The sequence below is a fragment of the Macrotis lagotis genome, chromosome 4, assembly GCF_037893015.1.
Source record: "Macrotis lagotis isolate mMagLag1 chromosome 4, bilby.v1.9.chrom.fasta, whole genome shotgun sequence".
In the NCBI taxonomy this organism is placed as follows: Eukaryota; Metazoa; Chordata; class Mammalia; order Peramelemorphia; family Peramelidae; genus Macrotis; species Macrotis lagotis.
Genome location: NC_133661.1, coordinates 227,638,314 through 227,659,592, shown reverse-complemented (window position 1 = coordinate 227,659,592; position 21,279 = coordinate 227,638,314). Strand labels below are relative to the sequence as shown.

The 21,279-nt window shown below is 34.7% G+C and overlaps 1 protein-coding gene across 6 annotated transcripts in view; it reads left to right on the top strand.

The window, feature by feature from the left end:
* TDP1 (tyrosyl-DNA phosphodiesterase 1) overlaps nt 1-21,279 on the top strand; it is a 220,358-nt gene that overhangs the window by 139,087 nt on the left and 59,992 nt on the right. The gene's annotated exons all lie outside the window — the stretch shown is intronic.

Below are 21,279 nucleotides of genomic sequence, written 5' to 3'. Positions count from 1 at the left end.
GAAAAGTTTTCAGTAGGCTAGTTGAATGGTAATCCATTTCCAAATATGGAAAAATATAGTGGGTAAAAATAGAGTGCTTTATTATAAAAATGCTTGTTTTGTTCCATGAATTGAAAATAAAATAAATTTTTTTTTAAAAATATTTCAACTAGCTTAAAATAAGTCATGGGTCAGTTAGGAGTTCAGTTTGGTTAAAAGTAGTGTTCATAGATATTAGTGATATTAAATTAAGCTGGAAAGGTAGGTTGGGACAAGACTGTTGAATAACTCGAATGAGACATTGGAACTTTATGAAATAGGCAGCAGCTAATTTAGTCTTAATGTGCAAAGGAGTAATATGGTTAATCTTTTGCATTAGGAAAGTTATTCGGACAGTGATGTGAAGGATAAATGAGAGGGAGGAAGAGAAATCAGGGAGAGCATTAAGGCAAAAGATTTACATATCTTATTATCATTCTTCCTATTGGAAGCCCTCACAGATAGGAATTGGGTAGGAATAAACATTCCTTTGAAGATAGAAGACTAGCCATTTTTCTCAATTTAGTTTTGTTGATCATAGAGGGCCCCACTGAGGGAGTAGAGGAAACACACTTGGATTTTTCAAGCCTGAAAGAAAAGAATTCTAGAAATATGAGATGGAGTAAAGAAAGACAGGAAGGTACAAGAAAACTAATTGTTTTGTGACCTATAATTTTTCTCCCTCAGCTCTCAGGTTCCAGCACAGAATCTTATTTGCTCTTTATATTTTCATCTTGGGCTAATTTTCCTCTTCCTTAGGCAATTTATTGACTCTTTGTTCTTATTCATGGGGAGCTCCCCATGTGAATGCCAAACTGCTGCAGACACCTCTTTGGCTGAGTCTCTTGCCGCCCAGAACTCTCATGCCTGATAGATCTACCAACCTCAAACCTCCCTATTAGCAGAGATTATAGGTGTGTGCCACCACTCCTAGAGAAAGTCTGTCTTTCTCTGTTTATCTGTCTTTCGGTCTTTCTGTCTTTCCCTCTACCTCTCCATTTAAGAACACAAGAGCAACAAAACCTTTGTTAAAAATGTATATCCTTGGGGCGGCTAGGTGCTGCAGTGGATAAAGCACTGGCCCTGGAGTCATGAGTACCTGGGTTCAAATCTGGTCTCAGACACTTGATAATTACCTAGCTGTGTGGCCTTGGGCAAGCCACTTAACCCTATTGCCTTGCAAAAAAAAAAACCTTAAAAAAAAGTTTATACTTGAGAAATGGAAAAATATTGTACATAGTACAGTATGTACAATAACAGTAAACCTGGGCAATGATCTACTATGATTGACTTAGCTCTTCTCAGAAATGCAGTGATCCAAGACAATTCTGAAAGACTTATGAGGGAAAATACTATCCACATCCAAAGAAAGATTTGCCGGAGTCTGAATAAAGATCAAAGCATACTGTTTTCACTTTTTTGTTTTGTTTTTTTCATGGTATTTCCTTTTGTTCTAGTTCTTCTTTCACACATGACTAATGTGGAAATATGTTTTACATTATTGCACATGTATAATATCTCACATTTCTTGCCATCTTTCAGAGGGGTGAGAGAGGGAGAAAAATTTGGAACTCAAAATCTTTCAAAAAATGAATGTTTAAAGTTGTCTTTGTATGTTACTGGAAAAATACTATTAATTTTAAAATATATACACATACATACATATATGTGTGTGTGTTTATATAGATAGATAGGCAAGGAAAATATTGGCTACTGAAAACAATTTCTATAGAATTCTGTACTTTATTCTAGACAGAAAAGTCCTCTAGACAACTGCATTTAAGGACAATGGTAGAAGAGATCTAAGGACAGAACTTTATGACACAGTATTAGAAACCTTGCTTCTAGTTCACATTGACCCAAATAAGTTGCACTATTCAAGTGGTACATTAATACTTTCACATGATAAAACAGTAAGAGGGAACTTCCTCCAGATTACTGGCTAGCTCCTTTAACAAAGATTTGTAGAATTTTACAGACAAATCAAACAGTATGAGAACACATGGATAGACTACACCTTGCATCAGGGAGTTGAGAAGCCACATTGATAAAATTACAGATTTACCAAAGTATATTCAACATTTTTACATCTCCCATAGTACTCATTTCCATACTTAAACTTAGATGAAGTAGATGCTCAATAAATATTTGCTGAATAAATGTGAGCACTGAAAAAAGCACAAGTTTTCAGTCACATTGGAAAAGAACACAACCAGTTCACTGTGTAATGACAGCTCTCTCCACAGTATCCCATAAATGTCTCATAGCTTCATACCCTCTCAGTGCCCTACCTAAGATAATTCTTCCCCAGGCTCCCAGGGGGACAAGGCTGATTCCTTTAAAGAACTAGAAGGACCCATTGATACTTGATTTTGACAGTTCAGCTTCAGCTTCAGTACTATTCAGTAACTGCGCTCTTGGCTTATTTCTCAGAATGAAGTAGATCCTTTCTTCATTTACCTTAACACCCTGCCTTCTACTTAACACTTATAACATGGTTATCCAGCCTTAAACCTCTGCCTTGCTCCCTTGCCTTTTAAAAAGCCTGAACCGCTTTATTCTGTTGTCCTCTGGAGTAAAGTATTGCTCCAAAACACTAGGCCTGGTTTCTGGGGTCTTTGATAACCCAGGTTCTAATTCCTGCTGCATTGTTTTCCCTGGTTCTCTATCACGCTTTTGCCATGGGATCTTTCCTGTACAGACCTCTGCCTTTTGCCCACTTCTTGGCCTTTTCCTGATTAACTGCTCAACTTTTCTGAGATTGCCAGATCCAGAGATCTTATACAGCAATATGTTGTTTATAGTAACTGAAAACTTGTGTCAGTACCATCTTAACAGTAGACTGTACCTGGATCTTATCTGTTGACACCCACCATTCTTATACTGTTTGTGTTTAGTCATTTTTGGTCATGTCCAATTCTTTGTGATCCTGTTTGGGGTTTTCTTGGCAAATAGAGGGACCTCATACACTTACTAGCTATTTGACCCTGAGCAATCTGTCTGCCCTGGTTTCCTTGTCTTTAAATGGAGGGAATAATAACAATGAGGTAATATTCCTAAAATTTTTAAACTTAGTACCTGAACTATATAAATATTTCCCTTCCTCCCTTTATTCATTCCATTTTCCTTCCTATGATCTAATATTATCCCAGATTGTATTAGTTAGCCATTATGGGTACAATCCTGTTTCCCCATCTAATGAGTCAGTGTCCTGATAGCTTGGTCTAGTAGTATACTGACTGAAGTTGGTAGTCTTCCCTATTATCTATCACCTTCTTTATTCATGATATTGAAAGCTGTTGCCAAACACTTGATGATAGTAAAACATTTTTTAAAATGTTTTAAACAAATTGTGTTTTATGCAGCCTCATGTCATACAAATAATCCTGGATTCTCAAAGGCTATGGCAGTGAAACACAAATTTTGCTAGATTATGCCATACTGAGGAGGTTTCAGGTAGGGTCTCAGCAGCAGAGTGCATCTGCTTTTCAAGGATAAGCCCAGTTAAAGTGTAAAAAGACTCATCATCGGGTCCACTCTAGCCACAGTTAATCAAAAATTAGTAACAATACCTATTTCTGCCATGATGGTGGCAGAGATGTTGAAAGAGGACAAGAAAGAATCACAGATTTTGGATGGTCTGTAATTGGTTGGTTGGTTCTTGTCCTTCATTATCAAAAAAAGGCCAAAATGACATCACTAGGTTAGAGATGAGTTACAGTGTGTCCTACTGTGGTTGATCAGACCAATACAAGTTCAGAATGCTCTACCACTCATTGGGCACAAATAGTCCATGTGAACACCTGGTGGGGTTACTCTCAACTTAATTATCTCATGTTTCCTTTGAGCTGCTTCAATTCTCCCTTCCTCATAGAGCGCAGCCGCTTCACTGATGAGGGCACACCATGCTGGGAGGTCCTCTGCCTGTGTCTCCCATGCTGCACAATCAATTCCATACTTCTTGAGAGACTTTCAGAGTGTCTTCTGACCCCTCTGTGAGCACTTGCCCTATGTGAGTTCTACATAAAATAGTCTTTTTCTCAAGCACACACCTGGCATTCCCACACTAGGGTTTACCCATCGTGGTTGCACTCTCTGTAGTAAGGTTTTAATACTTGAGAAAGTACTTCAGTGTCTTTATCTCTATGAACTCTACCTTAGCTATGAGTACTCTAAATGTGAGAGATCTTTGTCCAGTGCTCATCAAGTAATTGTACTCTTGGAGGAGCTGAATCCTATTAATTTTGAGATCCTTGCCATCAACAAAACCTGAAAAAAGAAGAAAGTTTCAGCTAAATGGAAGGATGGCCATCTTTAGAGAAGCACAAGTGGGTAGAGTTGATTTTAGTTGTGCAAAATGAATCCCATTTTCATCAGATATTTGATCATCTTGAAATGCTTGAAACTCTTCTTTCTATTTGCAAAAAAGGTCACCAGACAAATAATTGCAGTTTATGTACCAACGTCTGCTATAGAAGATAAAGAGGTAAGGAAATATTGCAAAGTATTTGATGATCCTTCAAATGAAATCTTAACATATGTTACCTGATGACTTCAGGGAAAAGATGGGTAAGGGTGAGGATACTAAAAACTTTTTGGAAAATATGATTCTGGCATAAGGATAAAGAGACCAGAGATAGACCTCATTGAAACCTTATTATTATCCAACATCAATACTACTTTTAAAGAGAAGTATCTGAAGTCAGAGGACATAGCAAGCATTGAACAACATCTTCACACATACACCCCCACACAGAAATAATTTTTAGCAGGTGTCAAATGATTTTTCCATCAATTTAAAAGTCCTTTCTGAATTGGCTTGTCTAAACAGTCAGCCCAGGAATTTGGTAGAGCAAAGATCAAGACTACCCCAAAGTTAGACAACGATAAATGAGGAAAAGATAAGGCACACAATCAAAACAACTCCAACCTGACCTATTTAAACAAGTTGTTGATAATGAGATGAGATAGGAATATGAAGAAATAATATAGACACCAATTGCAATAATGCCCTGTGGAAATTTAATTTCTGTAAATCTATTATTATAAGGAGGCAAATTAGCCAGTAAACATTTGACCTACTTGCCAAGAATAGAGATAGGGCAGGTGATAGAAATGCTGGTTTAGAATATCATCTCATTTCTGATATGAAGAAGGATATTAGAAGATGTTACGTATCTAGGTATCTCATAAAACAAATTTTTTTGACACATCCAGTTCAAAAAGGTTCTGAAAGCATTTTAGGATGAAGCTGGAAGGACAACAAAAAGACAAAACACAGAAAATATTTGCAAAGGTTTTTTTTTACCAACTCTTATTTAAAGAAAATGAAATCATAACATCACAGTTCCAGTTTTGCTTTAAAATTGGTTAGAAATTAAAGGGAGCAAAGGAAGATTGGAAAGTCACCTTTATTGAAAGAAGATAACTCAAAAAATTAAAATGTGGTCTGTTCAGATAGACAAAGGTCAGTTGTTTGGGGTCCTAGATAGAATTAGATGTCCCAAGGGAGCATGGAGAGAATAGGGTACCCTCTCCTCTAAACCAATAGAATTGGACAAGAAATTTCATTAACAGTCTATTTTATTTATACTCAGTCTTGCAATGTAAGTTATTCTTGGTTGTCAGTCTCTCTTTTACCTTTTACCCAGTTGTATTCCAGTATCTTGTGTTCTAGGAGCTATTAGATCTTAGGTGATGCTTGTCTACTATAGTTATTTAGTACTTGAATTGCTTCTTTCTGGATGCTTACAGTACTTTTTTCCTTTGATTAGGTAAGCTTTATATGTTGGCTGTGAATCTTTATACTTTTCCTTTGGGGTTTTCTTTCAGCAAGTGGGCATTGGATTTTTCTATCTTTACCCTCCCCTTTTAATGGATCTGGGGTTTTAATTTATGATTTCTTGAAATATAATTTCAATGCTTTTTTTAATCATTTGTTTTCAGGGGGTCCAATGATTCTTTTTTTTTATTGATTTTTGAATTTTACAATTTTTTTCCCCAATCTCACTTCCCTCCCCCCACCCCCCACAGAAAGCAGTCTGATAGTCTTTGTTTCCATGCTATATATTGCTATATATTGATCAAAATTGAATGTGTTGAGAGAGAAATCATATCCTCAAGGAAAAATATAAAATATAAGAGATAGCAAAATTATATAACAAGATAACTTTTTTTTAATTAAAGGTAATAGGTTTTTGTCTTTGTTTAAACTCCACAGTTCTTTCTCTGGATACAGATGGTATTCTCCATCACAGATACCCTAAAATTGTCCCTGATGTCACTGATGAAATGAGCAAGTCCATTAAGATTATCATCCCCTTGTTGATGTTAGGGTGTGCAATGTCCTTCTGGTTCTGCTCATCACATTCAGCATCAGTTCATGCAGGTCTTTCCAGGCTTCTCTGAATTCTTGTCCCTCCTGATTTCTAATAGAATAATAGTGTTCCATTACATAAAATACCAGTTTGTTTAGGCATTCCCCAATTGATGGACATTCACTCTATTTCTAATTATTTGCTACCACAAAAAAGGATGCTATGAATATTTTTGTACAAGTGATATGTTTACCCTTTTTCATGATCTCATCAGGGTATAGACCCAGTAAGGGGTATTGCTGGATCAAAGGGTATACACATTTTTATTGCCCTTTGGGCATAATTCCAAATTGCTCTCCAGAAATATTGGATGAGTTCACAGCTCCACCAACAATGCATTAGTGTCCCAGATTTCCCACATCCCTTCCAACATTGATCATTGTTTTTTCTGGTCATATTGGCCAGTCTGAGAGGTGTGAGGTGGTACCTCAGAGATGTTCCAATTTTCATTTCTCTAATAAGTAATGATTTAGAGCAATTCTTCATATGACTGTGGATCACTCTGATTTCCTCACCTGTAAAATGCCTCAAGTCCAGTGATTCTTAAATGATCTTTTCTTGCCTTATTTTCCATGGAAGATCTATCTTTTCAAGTCAAATATTTTCCCTCTTTTGGTTTATGATTATGAATCTTGGAACACCATAGTTTTCAAGGAATCAATTATAGGTGATCCAAAGGACAATGGAGAGAAACTTGGTGGACTCAAATGGCTTATTATAGCCTATTTATAGTAATGATCTGTACTTAGAAAGTGGTATAAGGGATATAGTAGTTCAGTCATGTCAAAGTCTTAGTGCTGTAGGGGTACTTGTGGCAATTTGAAGAAAGAAAAAAGACCTAGAGAGAAGTCTATAGATAAATTTTCTAATTAAGTTTCATGAAAGAAATGAAAAAGATAAGAAGGCAGAATGGGCTATTAGAATATATAATTTAAGATCACAAAGTTGTTTAAAAATATTTTTAGTAACTTGCATTTTTTTTCAATTTTCCTCACCAATCCATCAACTCCCACTGAGCAATTTTTTTTAGGTTTTTTTTTTTTTTTTGCAAGGCAAATGGGGTTAAGTGGATTGCCCAAGGCCACACAGCTAGGTAATTATTAAGTGTCTGAGACCAGATTTGAACCTTTATACTCCTGACTCCAGGGCCAGTACTTTATCCACTGCGCCCCACTGAGCAAATTTTAAAAAAAGAAAAAACTCCAACCCAAACTAAATCCCTTAAAACAAATATATGTAATTCAATAAAACAAATTTCCATTGGCTGTGTTTGAAGATGCAAGACTCTTTTAAATTTTTAGTTCATCCTTAATCTCTCTAAGAAGTATCTGCATTCCTTTGAAATGGTTTTTCATTGCGTTGATAAGAATTCTAAGTTGTTTTTTCTCAGTGACAGTTATTTATCATTATGTGGATTGTATTCTAGTTTTGCTCACTTCACTCAACATCAGTTCATAAAAAGTCTTCTCATTCCCTACAAAAATGTCCATTTCATTTTTTCTTAGAGGAAAATAATATTCCATTGCATTCGTATTTCATAACTAGTTTATCCATTCCCCAATAGAAGAATACCCTTAAGCCTTCAGTTTTTGAGTAGTGCAAAAAGAGCTTCTACAGATATTTTTGTACATTTAGAATCTTGATTTCTTTGGGAGTATGGTCTGCTAGCAGAATAGCTGCATCAAAATACACAAGCATAGTTTGCTAATTTTCAGGAGTTAGTTGCCAATTGCTTTGCTGAATGGCTGCACCAATCTGCAACTCCAGAAGCAGGACCTGTTTTCACACAACCTGTCTGAGATTTTTCTGTTTTCTTTTCCCTTAGTTTGTTAATTTGCATTTCCCAGCTTAGGGGCCCTGGGCCCTGTAGAATTTAAGCCAAGAAGCAATGCATAAGGACATATTTATGCATGACTTTATGTAGCATGGCATGATCCTAATGATCAGACTAGGAATCATCTCTAAAATACTACAAAGGAATCATCTCTAAAATACTACAAAGCACCATGGAATTTGGGGATGGCAAAGGTCCTCCCCAATTCTGTTCAATTCCAGTATTCTTTAAGCATCTATAATGAGAGAAGCTTTTATATATTACACAGAGCAAAGCCGAGTTGGAAACCTGGATGGTAAACAAAAGCCATCCCTGATCTTTAGTTCCAGTCATACTCACACATACAACGCAATGTCAGCAATGTAGCTATGCATACAAGATGGAATTTTTGCAAAGTATATATCTACTGTCTGAATATATATATATATATATGTATATATACACACACATATAAGTGTATTTGCTTGTACATATATATGCATGTATGTATATATAAACTACATCTATCCTATGTATGACTGTTCAGTTGTATCTGGCTCTTCGTGACCCCATTTAGAGTATATGAAGTAGTTTGCTACTTTGTTCCCCAGCTCATTTGACAGATGAGCAAAAAAGGTTAAGTAACTTTCCCATGTTCACGCAACTAAAAAAGTGTCTGAGATCAAATTTGAACTCAAATCTTCTTTACTATCCACTGTATCACCTAGTTACTTTATGACATGTATTTACACATGTATTTTTTCACTTTTATCTTTGTGTATATATGTGTGTGTGTGTATGTGTGTGTGTGTGTATATATATACATAGATATATAGTGTATCAATAAAGTGTATCTATACACACAGGACTATATACAGATAAAAATATGGGGGGAAGGAGATGTAAAGAAATATATTGGAGTGTTCGTGTGTTTTTTGAAAAAAATATAGGGGTTGTCCTTCTTTATGTTATGATATTCTTATATGTTAAAACTTTAGTAATGGTGTAGCTAGATGGTATAATGGATAGAGCACCAGTCTTGGAGTTCAAATTCGGCCTCAGATACTTAATAATTATCTAGCTGTGTGACCTTGGGCAAGTCACTTAGCCCCATTGCCTTAACAAAAATCAAAGTTAAAAAAATGTAGGGGGGTGGCTAGGTGACACAGTGGGCAGAGCACCGGCCATGGAGGCAGGTGTACCTGAGTTCAAATGTGGCCTCAGACACTTAATAATTACTTAGCTATGTGGCCTTGAGCAAGCCACTTAACCCCATTGCCTTGCAAAAAACCTTAAAAAAAAGGTAATACCAACTCTGTGTTAGCACCCATGAAGCAACAGCTTGGGAGATAACATGGTGAAAAAACCAGAAAACCCTGCTTTGCCATTTTCTCTAGTGTGTGACCATGGACAATCCTTTAACTTCCAAGATTTTATAAAATAATAGAATCAAGCTTAGATGATCACAGTTCAACCTTCTGTGACTCCTGGGATTCTTTGTTCTGATCCCATGTTTTTGCTTTTCTCTTTTTTTTTTATTCTGAGCACCAGTGTATCATTGTTAAATCCACCATAGATTTAGTTTGCAAAATTGGAGCCTAGAATTGGTATTGACAACTTGGGAAAACTGGAGGGAGTGAAATCCATGGTGCATGTGGAGGAGTATACTTGGCAAGGAGAAGGTATCAGAAACTAGGAGAAAATGATGCTATCAAGAGTTTTGAGATAAAGAGAAAGGAAAAGAGAGGACTCTTAGGGAATCGTCTCCATTTCTCAATTGGAACATCCTCAGTTGGAAGATAGTAAGTTTGATTAACTTTATTATGAACTGAGATATTAATGGAGGAGGGTGTTTAATGTGGTAGGCTTATCAGATAAAGGGGTTCTTGTGTGGGGAGGAAGAATCATTTATTAGGTGCCTTCTATTTCCAAGGCACTGTGCTGAGTACTTTCAAGCATTGTGCCACTCAACCCAATCAGCTGGTTATTTAAGAAAGTTTGGAGACTTTGCTTAAATTATACTAATCTGTGATTAAACCAGGTCTTACCAGAATTACCAAGGATATGGGCTTATAAATGCACATAGCATCCTCCTATCATTTTGTCCCCTCTTCCTTTCACTATAACCTACATTCTTAGCTCCTAGTAAACTATTTTGTTCTCCACTGATCCCTGGTTAAATGCTACTCTTTCAAGGTACAGCTCAAAAGTTACTCCTTGATGAGAAGGCAAAATTTTCCTTGAACCAAGTCATCTCCGTTCCTTTGTACCTCCCTTCTTCACCTAGCTTGTTTATTTTTCAAATTACAGTTATCTTCCTCCATATCTAATCTCCCTTACTGTTTCATAATTCCTTGAACGCACAGACCATGTCTTATTGTATTCTCACAGCACCTGACAGTGCATTGCTCATAATAGATGCTTAATAAATGTTTGTTGATTTGGATCATTGGTTCAAAAATTAGCTATATAACTTCAACATTAGAGAAATGTTTTGGAGGCAGAAAAGGAAAATATCTCCATTCCCAGCTACTTTGTAATGACTTTATGTTCCCCAAGAAAATAACATTCAGTGGCCATCAATCTAGTCACTTACATATCTACATTGTTTGTTCATGGGACATAAAGAAGAGATACTAGTTTCAAGAACTTGTATTGATGTTTTATGGAGATTTCTCCTAAACCTCTACTTTTTCCATGAAAATTGTGATGAGGAATAACACATAGCTTTGAAGGCAAAAGGAATCAGATCATATAGGCTAGTTCTCTATTTTACAGAATAGAAAATTAAGGTTCACAAAGGGGAAGTAACCTATCCAAGATTAATACAACCAAGTATAGAACCAATACTGCAATCTGAGTCTTCTGACTAAGCCCAATTTGTTAGAAATTACTAGTGTTCTCAGGAAGGTTTTTGTGGTCCATTATTATAACATTTTAAAAGAGTACAGAGATTAATCAAAGGAAACTGCTGGGGGCAGCTAGGTGGTGCAGTGGATAGAGAACCAGTCCTGGAATCAGAGGTACCTGAGTTCAAATCCGGCCTCAGACACTTAATAATTACCTAGCTGTGTGGCCTTGGGCAAGCCACTTAACCCCATTGCCTTGCAAAAACTTAAAAAAAAAGAACTGTTGGTGAAACATAAAGGTATGAAATCTTAGAGAACACAGGAAAAATAATTGGGAAAAGAGTGCTTCAAATTTTGATTCATTAGTTACCTTATTGGTCTAAATAAGTGGCTCTCATAAAATGAAACCTTTTAACTTAAAAAAAGAGTACTTTATAGGTATATACTGAAAAATTGTGCATTAAATGTATTGTGTTTAGGATTTTAAAATGTTTTTGCATGAAATAGAGGTGTTTCATAAATTGTCATGCAGTTAATCAGTCAATAGATGGTTTGCTGTTTTTGGACTTAAAATTTAAAATTTTTGAAAGTCAATAATTCTCTCTTGGGTTTGTTGTTTTCCAACTTTATAAAGTGATGCTCCTACTTATTTGTTTAAAAAGTCATGATCGGGGTGGCTAAGGTGGCACAGTGGATAAAGCACCGGCCCTGGAGTCAGGAGTACCTGGGTTCAAATCTGGTCTCAGACGCTTAATAATTACCTAGCTGTGTGGCCTTGAGCAAACCACTTAACCCCATTTGCCTTACAAAAAAAAAAACCTAAAAAAAAGTCAATCCCCACAATTTACTCAGTAAATAAAAATAACTTTTGCTTATATGTTTATTAATAAAAAATGTTTACACATGATATCATGTAAATCTTAAACACAATAAAAATATTCTGACAGTCATCCATTGACAAAAATCCTTTTAAAAATGTATGTTAAAAAGTAATACCTGTCAAATCAGGAGTACCAAGGGACATTGACTCATTATTGCTCCACTCTCAGACCAGAGCAACCCAAGCCCAGGTGTCCCGAAGTTCCTAACATTGTCCTGAAATAACAGAGAGGACACCAAAGATTCAGCACTCTAAACCTCAAAAATCCAAGGAGGCTTAACACAAGAAGGTGGAGAGATCAGCACAAAAACACAGACAAGCCAAACAAAATCAAGCAGAAATGATCATTCTATCAAGTAGTGAAGCAGAGATGAGATTCTGACCTTGGCACAAAGTTCCAATTCAGAGATCTGAAGAATTGGGTAAATCAATGAAAGCACTGTATTAAAAATTATTGCACAACTATAAATCACCAAAAGGGAACAAATAGCAACTTTAAACAGAAACTTAAAAAAATGGATTTTCCACATGGATTTCATGAATATCTTAAAGCTAAAGTTTAAAAAATGAAATTAAAATTCAGAATGATTTGGAAAGAGAACAAATGTCATTAATGAGACTATATTTGTCTTAACTCAAGAAATGAACTCCCTGAAACCTAAAATATGTCAAATAGCAGTTACTCTGAATTAGCAAGGAATTTTTGAACAAAATTAAAGGATTGGGGAGGGGGGAGAAAGTGTAATATACAGATGACTAGGTTGCATCTCTCCTTTGCATCTGCTACCCTGCCTGGCTTCAACTTTACAGAAAGATGCTCTCTCAGGATAAGTTCATCACTTATAAACTCACCAAGCTTTGATTGATTCCATCTCCCTCTGACTGGAGAGTAGAGTACCAAACTTCTCCCCCTAGCCTTCCTTTTTAGAGGGTGGGAACTAGACTCTCAGATCCCCTTACTTTGCTTTTCTGCTTTGTCTTGTTTCAACTCCATGAAACCTTTGCTTCTCAGTTCTCTCCTCTCTGACTTTTAAGCCTCTTTTTGTGTTTCTCTCCCTTTTGACATTAGGTAATGTAAGCTTATTGAAGGCAGGGGCTCTTTATCAGTTGTATCACCACCACTTATCTCTACCTGGCATATTGTATTTATTTAATAAATGTGAATTGGATTGGACAACCAGAAACCATTGAAAAACAATTCTAGGTGAGATCATTTAAAAATCCAGTTAAATCATTTAAAAATCAAAGCAGTGGTATGAGAAGAATTAGAGTCTAACCCCACCTCTACTTGCCTCCTTGAAAAAGATCTAGAAAATTCTGCAGATTATATATAGATTTGGAAATTGAGAAAAAAAGTCACTCTCTCCCACCCCCACCCCATCGCAGGGTAATTTAGGAAAATAGATTCTGGGGAGAAGGTCTGACTGGAAGCAAACATGATTGTGGTACTGTAAGTGGGAATCCTTCTAGTACCCAGGGACTAAGAAAGAATAAGACAGTTCTTCAAGAAAGTGCTGGGTGCCTGAGTAGAAGCATCTGGCAGCTTTGTTACCCAACACCCATTTCTAGGTCACAAATCCAGGAAGAGGGGCTGTGAGCATAAGCCCTAATAATGTTCTGAGTATGGAACAAATTCTGGAAGAAAATGATATAGTTTGAAGAGCTCAATACTTATTTAAGTCCAAAGTCAAGAGGTAGATCAGAAGCATGAACAAGCAAATAAAGAACTTAACCATACAAAACTATTTTGGTGAAAGGGAAGCTCAAGACACAAACATGATTGAAAAAACTTTCAAGCAAAAAACTTACAAGCAAAACTTTAAAGAAAAATGAAGTTTGGGCACAAGTCTAGCAAGAATTCCCAAAAGAGTTCCTACTAAAGAAATTGCTGAAAATTATTTTTAAAAATCAAATAAGAGTTTTAGAGGAAATAATATGGGGAAAAGGGAAGAACTAGGGGGAAAAGTTATAAAAAAATTAAAACCTTTCTAAGAGAAATATGAAATTTTACTGAAGAAAATAACTTCTGAAAATTACAATTAAAATTAACCAAATGAAAGAGGACTTTAATGCAACAACAAAAAAAATGATAAAGTCAAAAGATAGAAGAAAATTGGTACATTTCTCAGTAAAAATAAAAAACTGGGGTGGCTAGGTGGTGCAGTGTATAGAGCACCAGCCCTGGAGTCAGGAGTACCAGATTCAAATATGGCCTCAAACACTTAATAATTACCTAGCTTTGTGGCCTTGGGCAAGCTACTTAACCCAATTGCCTTGCAAAAAAAAAAAACTCCTAAAAAAACTGTCCTGGAAAACTAGATGGAGGAGAGATGATTTAAGAATCATGAAGCTACTTAAAAGCCATGAACATTAATAATAATAAAAAAAAGTCTTAGATATCATTTTTCAAGAAATCACAAAAGAAAATTGTCCAAATATCTTAGAATCAGAGGGAAAAGTAGAAAGTGAAAGAATCCACTAGTAACCTCCTCAAAGAAACCCCAAATAAAAACTCCCAGATATAGCCAAAATCCAGTGTTCCCAGGATAAGGGGGGAATAAAATACCTCAAGCAGTCTCATTAATAAAGAGCTAAAATACCAAGAAGCCATAGTCAGGATAATGCAAAATTTATGAAGGAACTAATACTTGGAATATGATATTCCATAAGACAAAGAATATAAGCATACAACCAAGAATAACTTATCCAGCAAAGCTAATTATATTGAGGGTGGGGGAGATCCAGACCTTTAATGAATTAGAGAACTTCTTAGCAGTCCTGATTGAAAGACCAGAGCTGAATAGAAAATTTGACTTACAAATATAGGATTCAAGAGAAGATGAAGGGATTAAACTGTTTACATTCTTACCTAGAAAGGTGATATATGTAGCTCTTCAGAACTTTATCATAATCAGGGGTCATAAAATGAGTCAAATAGTCAAATTATATTGAGGACCTGCATACATTTCTATTGTGTTAGGAAGAGGGTGGAAGAAAGGTAAAATAGTAGAAATTATCTCACATAAATGGTCTGCATATAGACTAGTTTATATGGCAAGGAGGAAGCAGATAGGGTGGAATGAAACTTGAACTTTACTCTCTTCTCAATAGTTTGAAGGAGGAAAAAGCACATTTACAGTTGAATACAGGAGTGTGTCTTACCCAACAAAGAAATAGGAAATTTTAAAAGAAAAGAGAAGACTAAGAGAGAGGATAAATGAAAGAAGGCATTATTCAAAATCAGTACAGGTTTTAAAGGCAAGGCAGGGGGAATGAAGAGATAAGTATAAGAGAACATGATAAATAGGCAGTCTTCATATTGTCAAATGATTATATAGGCAGTGAATTAATATCTAGATTAAACCTATGCATCAAATGGCATAGCATCTAAATTTTAAAAAAATTAAAGCAAAATTTAAAAGTTACAGGAAGAAAAAAGACAGTAAAACTAAAATATTAAGAGATCCAAATTTACTTCCTTTCTGACATAAATAAATCAAGCAAAAAGACATGAAATAACTTAAGGACCTGAAAAGGTTTTTTTTTTTTAAACATTAGATATGCTATACCTCTGGAAGATATTGAATAGTATTGGAAAGGAATATACCTATTTTCACCTCTGTAAGGCAAAAATTGGTTTATATCAGTACATACAAATGCAGAAACTTTAAATATATCTTTTACTTGTCATAATGCATTAAAATTATATTGAATTTTTAAAAGCCTTTGAAGGAAAAAGTAAAAATGATTGAAACTAAATAACTTTTATCCTAAAGAAAAGTTAAATAAAAGCACTAATTATAAAAAAAGTTGTTTCATTAAAGATAACAAAAGCAATGAAACAACCTACTAAAATTTGTGGGATGTGGTCAAAACATCAATTAGGGAGCAATTTATATCTTTGATATTTTTCATACTTACAGAGAGAAAGAACAAAACAAATTGGGCATTCAACCAAAAAACCTCTAAAAATTCACAAATTTAAAAAAAATTAAACACCAAAATAGAAATCTTGAGAATAAAAAGAAAGATTAATAAAATTTAAAGTTTTAAAAAAAATAATTAAAATGGGAGCAAATTTTTTTAAGAGAGAAGACCAGCGCTTTAAAGTGTTTCTCTCATTTGGGCCTCAGAACAGTCCCAGGAATTAGGTGCCATTTATTCTCATTGTACACTTAAGGAAACTGAGGCACACAAATTAAGTAACTTAACCTTGAGTCAAAACAGTAATGTCAGAGGCTGAATTTGAACTCAGGACTTCCTGACTCCAGACCCAGTCTTCTATTCACTGCCTATCTGGATGCTCTAATAAAAGTGATTATTGGGATATTTTTTTAAAACTATGCCAACATGGGGCATCTAGGTGACACAGTGGCTAGAGTACTGATCCTGGAGTTAGGAGTACCTGAGTTCAAACTGGCCTCAGACACTTACTAATGACCTAGCTGTGTGGCCTTGGGCAAGTCACTTAACCCCATTTGCCTTGCAAAAAAAACCACCTAAAAATATTTAAACTATGCCAACAAAACTGACAATCTAAATGAATGTTTGAAAAAATAAAAAAAAATATATAAATTGCCCAAGATTAACAGAACAGAAGAGTATTTAAATAGTTCTGTCTTAGGAAAAATGGTCAGACTGCAAATGAAATTGAAAAACAGACCCAAAAAACCCAGGTTCAGATAGATTCACAAGTGAATTCTATTAAACCTTTAAAGAATAATTCCAGTGCTTGGAAAAAAAAAGTAAGTGAAGGGATCCTACTAAATTCCTTCTGTACTTGATATTTTAAACCAAGGTTTTTCAAACAAAAAAGAAAAGTAACATTATTCAGGCAAAAATTTTTAATGAAATACTTATAAAGTATCTATAACAATATATTACTAAGACCTTTTTTTTAGGGTTTTTTTTCAAGGCAATGGGGTTAAGTGGCATGCCCAAGGCCACCACAGCTAGGTAATTATTGTCTGAGTCCAGATTTAACTCAGATACTCTTGACTCCAGGGCTCTATCCACTGTGACACCTAGCAGCCTCCACTGTGCCACCTAGCCACCCCCAAAGATCCTACACTATGATGGCTGGATTTTTACCAGTCATGGAGAGCTGATTTAGTGTTAGGAATTATAAGCACAATTGACTATTTTAATTTAAGAAATTATATGAATATTTCAATAGATACTGAAAAAGTTCACAGTACAACACCCATTCCTTATAATAAGTAGTATTTTTCTAAATCCAAGAATAAGCATTAATCAGGAATGAATATGTTAGGAGATTTTCCAGTTAGATCTAGGATGAATTTCATTTATCATCATTACTATTCAATAGCATACTAGAAATATAATAGCAAGAGAAAAATAGGTGAAGGAATATGTAAAGGCGATGTGGATTCAAAAACAATTATTTTGGAGGTGATAGGATGGTCTACTTAGAAAATTATAGAGGCAACTAAAAATATGTGGAAACTTCCAATTGAAACAGTTACAACATATAAATAAACCCACACAAATTATCAGCAGACATATAAAGAGAAACTAAATTTAAAGTAACTTCACTTATTATATTTAGGATTCTACCTACCAAGACTGACATAAGAACTATATAAACATAATTATAAAACATTCTTCACAAAAATGAAAAGATCTAAATAATTCAAAAAATACTAATTGTTCATGGCTAGGACAAGTCAGTAGAATAAGTGCCATTTACACCTAAATTGATTTACTTATTCAGTGTTATACCAATCAAACTACCTAAGAATTATTTTATAGAGCTAGAAAAAAAATTCATTTGAAGGAATAAAAGGTTAAGAATGTCAGGAAAATTGGGGGCAGCTGGGTGGTGTAGTGGATAGAGCCCTGGAGTCAGGAGGACCTGAGTTCAAATCTGACCTCAGACACATAATAATTACCTAGCTGTGTGACCTTGGGCTAGTCACTTAACCCCCACTGCCTTGCAAAAAAAAACTAAAAAAAAAGAATGTCAGGAAAATTTTGGGGAAAACATTAAGAGAAGTAAGAGAACCTCACAGTATCTCATCTTAAACCATCCTACAAAGCTGTAATCATCAAAACAAATTTGGTACTAGGTAAGATACAGAAAGTATTTGATTAGTGAAAGTATTATGATTAATGAAAATGTTTAGGTATACAATATATAGACACAGATGAACATAGTAACTTAAATCCAGAGATCTCACATATTGAGCCAAGAACTTCTCAGTCAATAAAAACTATTGGGAAAATTGGAAAGTAGTCTGGTAGAAATTATATCTAGACCAACATCTCACAATATATACACCAAAGTAATCTCCAAATATTTATAACTTAGACAGAAAGGATGATAACAATCAAATTAGTGATACATGGAAGGTATCACATTTATGGCTATTGGAAAAGTTCATGATGAGGACAGGGACAGTGGAAGAAGAGGAAGTGAGAAACAAAATGGCCATTTTTATTGTTAAATTAAAAAAAGATTTGAACAAAACCAATGCAGCTAAAAATTGGAAGAGAAGCAAGAAACATGAAAAATCTTTGCAGCAAGTTTCTGTGATAAATTTCTCATTTCTTAGACATATAGGAAACTGAATCAAAGTTATGTGAAAAATATATTCCCATTTGGCAAATCATCAAAGGATCAGAATGGTCAGTTTTCAGCTCAAGAAATCCAAACTATCAATAGCCATATTTTTAAAATGCTCTAAATCACCAATAATTACATACATGTTACAAATTAAAACAAGTTCAAGATTCTGTTTCATCGCTTTTATATTGACTAAGATGACAGAAGAAAAAATAAACAATTACTGAAGTGACTGGGGGGGTGTATTTTAACAGTTTGTTGGAGCTGTGGTCTATTCATTCTGCCCCCAAAGCTATTAAACAATGTGCCTTTTGTTTCAGCAACACTGCTACTACATCTGTAACTCAGAGATTTCCCCCCCCACTCAAAAAAAAAAGAAGAGGAAAAGATCCCATATATAGAAAAATATTTATAGCCTCTCATTTTGTGGTGGTAGTGAAACTGAACTGATGCCTATTAGTTGGGGAATGACTGACCAAGTTACTGTTTAGGCATAATTCAATACTATTGTAAGAAATGATAAAGTAGAGGGTTTCAGAAAAACTTGGGAAAACTTGTATGAACTGGTGCAAAGTGAAGTAAATAGTGAACAATTTATACAATAATAGCATTATTATAATATTAATCAACTTTAGTAACTAAGTAACCTTTGTCAACACAATGATCAACTATATTTCCAAAGGACTATTGCTTGAATCATGCTGTTTCCCTCCAGATGAGAAACTGATAGCATCAGAGTGCAACTCTAAACATTTTGTCTTCTCTTTTTTTTTGAGGGGGGGTGATAGGAAGAAGGGTGGGAATCCCTTTTGAGTAACTGTACATGTCTGTAATGAATTTTATTTTTCTTACCTTTATGGGTAGGATAAGGGAAGGGAGAAGTGAGAGAATTTAGAACTAAAAATAAAATTTGATTCAAAGTACAAAAATGAATAACTGGACTCCTTGAAAACACAATAATTTTTTTAAGAAGAAATCTTAAAAATAAAATAAAATGAATCCTAGACACTATATTTTGAGAAATCATAATTGAAAACTGCACATACCTATTAGAACTAGAGGGTAAATTAGAACATTGAAATGATCTTTGCCTTGAAAAAAACTCTAAAAGAAAAATGCCTCAAATCTTGAGCTTGCCATATCAAAGAATAAATACTGTAAACATAAAGAAAAAATCAAGTCATGTATCAAATAACTATAGTTAGAAAGCATCATATAAGGCCTAACAACTTCTATCAAAAAACCAGAGATCTTCAAATACAGTATGATACAAGGTAAAAGGAAGAAGATTATGTACAAGCATAATTTTTCCTGCAAAGCTGTGTGTGATTCTTTTGGGGGAAAAAAATAACTTGTCATGAAATAGAAGACATGCCAGCCTTTCTGATGAAAAGACCAGACCTGAGTAGGAATTTTGAAACCAACATAAAAATCTGAAAAATCCTAGAGAGACTCAATTTATTTGGGCAATTGGAAGAAGCTGTATAATGTTAACATTTTAATTGGGAGAAAAGAAATATGTTACTTCAAAACTTTAATGACATCAGAGGCAATTGAGGAAACTGAATTTAAAACAACCAAAAATAACAAAAGAGTACCTGAGGGCACATTGAATCTCTTCTGAGGATATGAAAAAAAAAAGAAAGAAAGAAGGGAAGGTAAAGGGAACAAAGAAATATAAAGAGGAAGAAATGGGTAAAACTTGCTGATTCTCATAAGTAGGCTACATGAGAAGGTGTAGTAAAAACGTGGGGGGGAGGGTTAAGGAAGTAGACAAAGCTCATTCTAATTTAAAATGGACTGCCATGGTTAAACACACAAACACTTTCATACATCAATCTCAACAGAGAATCAAGTAAAGATAGTGGATGGTGGTCTGGAGGAGAGGGCTAATGAAAGAAAAGTTAATATTGGGAAATGAAAAATCACAAACCAAACAAAATTATTGATTCTAAAGAGAAAATTGCTTGGAAATGGGGAAGAAAAAATAAAGAATTAGACTCCAAGGGAACTTCTTAGATCTGTTAGAGAATTCAAAAATGACTAAATAAATTGTGATCTATTAATATAATGGAATATTAAAGTATATAATAAATTACAACAGCAGTTTCAGAGAATCCTGGGTAATATGAAGTAAAAAAGAACCAGAAAAACAATTTGAACAAGGATAATACCTATGAAAGACTTAAAAATCTGTGATCCATGAAATGACTACCCATGTCTCCAGAGAGCCTATAGATACTAAATTTTGAAGATGTTCACTTTTTGATTTATGGATTGTTTAGGTTTTTTTTAGGTTTTTTTTGCAAGGCAAATGGGGTTAAGTGGCTTGCCCAAGGCCACACAGCTAGGTAATTATTAAGTGTCTGAGACTGAATTTGAACCCAGGTACTCCTGACTCCAAGGCCGGTGCTTTATCCACTAAGCCACCTAGCTGCCCCGTGTGGATTCATTTTGATTGACTGTATTTCTTATAGGAGTTTTTTCTTTTCCTTTCTGTCTTTTAGTTTTTAGTGGAGGTGAGCGGGACAATGGTTAAATAATAATGATATACTCAAAAGTCACTGAAACATTTTTTAATGCTCAGAAGAGGATAAAGGGAAGTTCAGAAGAAAACATAAGCAGGACAATTTTGAAAGTAATGTGTAGATTTTATTATATACTTTTTAAAAATAATTACCTAGCTATGTGACCTTGGGCAAGTCACCTAACCCCATTCATTGCCTTGCAAAAACAACTATAATAATAATGTTAAT